Below are 6,589 nucleotides of genomic sequence, written 5' to 3' on the forward strand. Positions count from 1 at the left end.
AAGCTCCGCCTCCCGGGTTCACGCCATTCTCCTGCCTCAGCCTCCTGAGTAGCTGGGACTACAGGCGCCCATCACCGCGCCCGGCTAATTTTTTGTATTTTTAGTAGAGATGAGGTTTCACCGTGGTCTCGACCTCCTCACCTCGTGAACCGCCCGCCTTGGCCTCCCAAAGTGCTGGGATTACAGGCGTGAGCCACCGCGCCTGGCTAATAAAAGATTTTTTAAAAATGAATTGCCCAGAGAACTTGTTAGTTCTGATTATTTAGGTCTGCAATGGATCTAAGGAATATACACAGACAGACACACACACACACACACACACACACACACATATACAGAGAGAGAGAGAGACAGACAGACAGGGTCTCGCTCTCGCTCTGTCATCCAGGGTGGCGTGCAGTGGTGCAACCACGGCTCACTGCAGCCTCCACCTCGGCGGTCAACCGATCTTCCTGCCTCAGCCTCCCAAGGAGCTCAGACTACAGGTGAGTACTACCATGCCCAGCTAGTTTTTTCCTTTTTTTTTTGTACAGACAGGGTCTCACTATGTTGCCCAGACTAGGAATCTATATATCTATATCTCTCTCTCTCTCTCTCTCTCTCTCTATATATATATATATATATATATATGCATGTATATATAGTATTTAGAGACGGAGTCTTGCTCTGTTGTCCAGGCTGGAGTGCAGTGGCACAATCTCGGCTCATTATAAGCTCCCCCTCCTGGGTTCACGCCGTTCTCCTGCCTCAGCCTCCCAAGTAGCTGGGACTACAGGCGCCCACCACCACAGCCGGCTAATTTTTTTGCATTTTTAGTAGAGACGGGGTTTCACTGTTAGCCAGGATGGTCTCGATCTCCTGAACTCATGATCCACCCGCCTCGGCCTAAAAATCTATATTTTAATAGCATTCCTGTTACTTCTAACAAGTAGTCCAATGGTCCAATGGTTACATTTTGAGAAAGTATTGTAATAGACAGATACAAGGTCCACCCAGCAAATATGCCCCCAAACCCTTGTGAGCACCCGCTAACAGCTGCTTCTGGACCCTCCTCTTGCAAGAACAAAGGATACTGGATTGTATAGACCTGGATTCTGTTCCCAACTTTGCCTCCACCTCCATGTTGTTCATGCCCCTGTGTAACCTGCTTCCAACGGGAGATATCTAAAGGAAACAAACCCTAAAAGTATCATATAAGCCCTTAAAACCTTAAAAACAGTTTTCAAACTCTGTGTAGCAAAGAAAACATATTTGATGCCAATACCTTTTTCAGGTATTAGTCTCCCTACTGATTTATCTGCCAAAGAATCTGCTTTCAAAACTAACAGATCCAGAGTGATTTAACTGCTCCAATAGCTTTCAAACAGCTCACAAGTTCATTACCAAATATGGTTGGCTGACCAGTCTACAATCTGCGCTGCTGAGGGTGAGCTGTTCGTGACCTACCAGTCAGCTATCCCGTGTCTGAAGGAACAAAAGGGCATTGCTGTTTCCTTCTCAGGAGGTGGATTAGGCTTTCCAATGACACTGCTCACTCTGCTGCCACAAAGGGTCCCTTGCAGAAGGCACTCCAGGAAAGGCCTCCAGAACCGAGGGATGTCAAGGGTGCATTCCCAGCTTCTGAGCTTAGACCCCAGCCTCCCCCACCAGGCTACCTATATTCTCCAGATTGCGACGCCACAAATATGCTGACCTATTTAGCCACAGTAGTCCCAGAAGAGCTTCAAATCAGCTCTGAAAAAAGGCATCTTTCACGCCCAAACCTTTAGTTGGAAATTTTTCTGCTCAAGTATTCCCACCAAGATCAACTTACAGGTGAAATGTATGAGGAAGAGATTTTCATATTAGGTTTCCTGTGTATATCACTAAGCTCTTGGGTATTATTTTATATGAATAGGGTAAAATCCTCAACATGACATTTCCTGGCAGCTGATTTTCAGTTGGTTTCGAATTCTGAGAAAGGAAGCACAAACCACAAAAGAATCTTCAAAACTGTATTTGGAATTGACAAAATCTTCCTAGAGACAAGGCCCTGAGCACAGAGTCTGTCTCCACCATGAAAGTTTTACATAAGCTGTACAGAACAAAATTAGCAATGAGTGATCTTTGGCACTAGAACAGGTGATTCCTTAGCTGTTCATGCAATATCCAAACTGTACACCACATGACATTAGATTGCTGGTTAACCGTTTAATTTTACATTTAAATTATCTTAAAAGGCTGGAAGTCCTAGCTAAGTTTTCGGTATCAATATGCTACCCACGTCATAACACTTAGTGCCTGAGGTAGAGATTTCTGTAAGATATTTTTGAAAACACAATTGAGAGTATAATACAGAAAAACATTTTAAATCTTGGAAGCATATAGCCTGGTTCAACAAGCCAAATCTGAAATGCAGAACTAGTACCTTTTTGAGTCTCACTCCGTCACCCAAGCTGGAGTGCAGTGGTGCAATCTCAGCTCACTGCAACCTCTACCTCCCGGGTTCAAGAGATTCTCATCTCATGCCTTAGTCTCCCAAGTACCTGGGATTACAGGCACGTGCCACCATACCTAATTTTTATATTTTTAGTAGAGACAGTTTTGCCACATTGGCCAGGCTGGTCTCGAACTCCTGACCTCATGTGATCCACCTGCCTTGGCCTCCTAAAGTGTTGGGATTACAGGCATGAGCCACCACACCCAGCCAGAACTATTACTTATCTCTGCAGAAACGGCACTGGTGCACTTTTTCCCTTTTTTTTTTTGGTGACAGTCTTACTCTGTCGCCCAGGCTGGGGTGCAGTAGCACAATCTTGGCTCACAGCAACCTCTGCCTTCTGGGTTCAAGGAATTCTCATGCCTCAACATCCCGAGTAGCTGGGACGTGCACCTCCATGACCAGCTAAATTCTGTATTTTTAGTAGAGGGGGTTTTACCATATTGGCCAGGCTTATTTCAAACTCCTGACCTCTAGTGATCCACCCACCTCAGCCTCTCAAAGTGCTGGGATTACAGGCGTTAGCCACCACACCAGCCGAGAACTTTCTTTTATTTGGACTCCTGGATTTTAGAATACCATGGTTTCTTAAAAGAAAAAAAAAAAAAAGTACGATTATTAACATTGATTAATAACACAGGAACCAAACTCACTTAATATCATTATTAAAAACAGGCTGGGCACAGTGGCTCATGCCTGTAATCCCAGCACCTTGGGAGGCTGTGACGGGAGGATTGCTTGGGTCCAGGAGTTTGAGACCAGCCTGGGCAACACAGAGATCCCTGTCTCTACAAAGAATACAAAAATTAGCAAGGTGTGGTGGTGAGCACTTGCAGCCCAGCTACTTGGGAGGCTGAAGTGGGAGGACTGCTTGAGCCCAGGAGGTCCAGGCTGTAGTGAGTTGAGATTATGCCACTGCACTCCAGCCTAGGCAACAGATCCTTTCTCAAAACAAACCCCAAAAAACAAAACCAAACATCGATAGAACTACATAGGGACAACAGCAAATACAAATCTTTAAACTCTTCATGATGTGGTCGGAATGAGTACAATTATGCAATTCAATGATTCCAACATTTGATGGTGACTGTGAATTATTACGTATTTATTATATATAGATGAGTTTAAATTTTATTTCCAAACTGCATGCCAGGACTTTGTTATTGAGAGAGAGATTCACTCGTTGCCCAGGCTGAAGTGCAATGATGCAATCTCGGCTCACTGCAAGCTCCACCTCCTGGGATCAAGCGATTCTCGTCTCAGCCCCCTGAGTAGCTGGGACTACAGGCACCCGCCACCACGCCCGGCTAATTTTTGTTATTTTTAGTAGAGATGGGGTTTCACCATGTTGGCCAGGCTGGTCTCAAACTCCTGACCTCATGATCCGCCCGCCTTGGCCTCCCAAAGTGCTGGGATTACAGGCGTGAGCCACCACTCCTGGCCAAAACCTTTGATTTTTAAAAAGGCGTTTCTTGAAGTATCTTATTAAACATTTGATTTGAAGGAAACTGTGCATGTCTAACATTCTTGCCTTTTACAGAAAGCTGGCTAGCCAAAAACGTATCATCAACTATTGATGTTATTTTTAGAAGTGGACTGTCTCTTAAATGAGACAGAAAGCATGAAGTATGGACTTGTACAAGCTGAACGAGTAAATCATGGGTGTAACTGATAACAAATTAAGTCCATTTTTGGTATAAACTGCTAAAGAGTGTTTCAGACCATTACTGATGTCTGTGATAAACAGCACCAAGCGTCACAGTCCAACTTTTTTTTTAAGCGCCAAGTTCAAACAAGTGACCAATAATGGTTGGTCCTTGAACACCTTTTACCAGAGGCCTTTTCTAACCACTTCGTAACACTTTTGAGAGGTACATGGCTCCTGAACCTTGGAAAAGTAAAGTGATCTGCCTAATTTCATATCATGAATAAATGAGTTAATAAAGTACCTAATACTGATTTTTTCCCCTTTAAAGATACAGATGTCCTTCCAAAAAAAAAAAAAACACATTATGTGGAAGTCCGAAACTGAGAATCATTCTGGATGGCAAAGTTCATTTGCATCAAGAGTAAATAATTCTATAGACATTAGTCGAGGAAAATCCCCAGAAAAACTGACTTAAAATGATGTAACATACTTGTGGCTTTAAATGAACACATAAAGAAACAGGCAAAACTAAATAAGCAAAAACAAAGCCACAGAAATGAACATTAACATTTCTTTAGGGGAAAATGCTATCTAATTTTCCCCTCAAGTTTGAATTAACAAAAAAAAAAAAAAAAAAAAAAAAGCGTATTTCTTTTACAAATCTCTTCTGAATAACGGGTTTTAAGAAGAGCAGGCCGGGCACGGTGGCTCACGCCTGCAATCCCAGCACTTTGGGAAGCTGAGGTGGGCAGATCACAAGGTCAGAAGTTCAAGACCAGCCTGGCCAACATGGTGAAGCCCTGTCTCTACTAAAAATACAAAAAAAATTAGCCGGGTATGATGACGGCGCCTGTAATCCTAGCTGCTCGGGAGGCTGAGGCAGGAGAATCGCTTGAACCTAGGAGGTGGAGGTTGCAGTGAGCTGAAATCATGCCATTGCATTCCAGCCTGGGTGACAAGAGCAAGACTCCGTCTTAAGAGAAAAATGAAGAGCAAAGGACACACCACATCTGCATAAATCAAAGTGTGTTAAGGAACATAATCATGTTGATTGTATCCTGATTCTAGCAGGTGAAGGACTAAGAACTCAACTTATATTTGGAGTAGAAGCAAGTGTCATGATGGAGCATGTCTTATATGGCAATTCAAAACAGTATGATTCTGATGGGGTGGGGAACTAAATGTTGGACAGGCTTTTTATACAAACCCCACCTGCATGTTTCAGAACAATATTCTTAGAGATTCAATGCAGACCCCACCAATGGGTTAGGCAGACATGAATAGGCTCATTTTCTTTCTTTTTTTTTTTTGAGACAGAGTCTCACTCTGTCTTCCAGGCTGGAGTGAAATGGTGTGATCTCAGCTCACTGCAACCTCTGCCTCCTGGGTTCAAGCAATTCTTCTGCCTCAACCTCCCAAGTAGGTGGGATTACAGGCGTCCACCCAGCACGCCTGGCTAATTTTTGTATTTTTAGTAGAGACGGAGTTTCACCATGTTGGTCAGTCTGGTCTTGAACTCCTGACCTCAGGTGATCCGCCAGCCTGGGCCTCCTAAAATGCTGGGATTACAGACATGAGCCACCACGCCTGGCCCATTTTCTTAATGTAAGTTCACAATATGTCATTAGGGGAAAATGACTTTGGCAAACTCATATGCTTTAAAGGCAGAAAGATATGTACTAAGAAGGCAGTTAGAGCTAGAAAATTCTTGACATAATTACAACTTTAGCAAGAGAATAAAAATAGATTTTAAAAGTGTGTGCATGTGGGGAGGTGACAGTGTATCTTTATATGTACTTTAAGAAGCTGACGAGTTATCCAGACACAAAAGGTAACATTCTCATCAGAACAGGCCAAGATGAAACAACAGGGGCACTCTTCATAGAAACTAAGTGGATGCTTCTGGCGCCAAATGTCTTTGCCTGGTTCTTCCTGGCGTTTCTGCTTGACTCCTTCCCTCTGTATCATTCTCAAATCCCCAACCTTTCCACTGGCAAAACCACTCTCTTCTCCCTCAGGCTCTGAATAGATAACACAAATGTATGGACATGTTTTGTCCTTCAATTAAAAAACCTGCTTGAAGCTCCATTGACGTAAGAATTAACTGGTAGTTCTTTATCTTACCTAGGCTTATGTATTCAAAATTTTGCCTGTTTTCTTGGAATTATATGAATTTCCTTATTAAGCATTTGATTTGAAGGAAGCTGTGCATGTCTATTAATTACCCATGATATACATGTGTATTACTTTCTGAAACTTCTCCTTCAGTCTCCTTTAATTTTTGCTTAAGATGTTTAGAGTTCCTGAGGTGCTTCTCTGGGCTAAAATTTAAAGTTTTTTTTTTTTTTTTTTTTTTTTAAAGCAAATAAAAGTAAATGAATGGCTAAAAGATAAGGCTAAATTTTCTAGGCTGGGTATGGTGGCTCATGCCTATAATACTAACACTTTGAGAGGCTGAGGCG

Source organism: Theropithecus gelada, chromosome 16, assembly GCF_003255815.1.
Source record: "Theropithecus gelada isolate Dixy chromosome 16, Tgel_1.0, whole genome shotgun sequence".
NCBI lineage: Eukaryota > Metazoa > Chordata > Mammalia > Primates > Cercopithecidae > Theropithecus > Theropithecus gelada.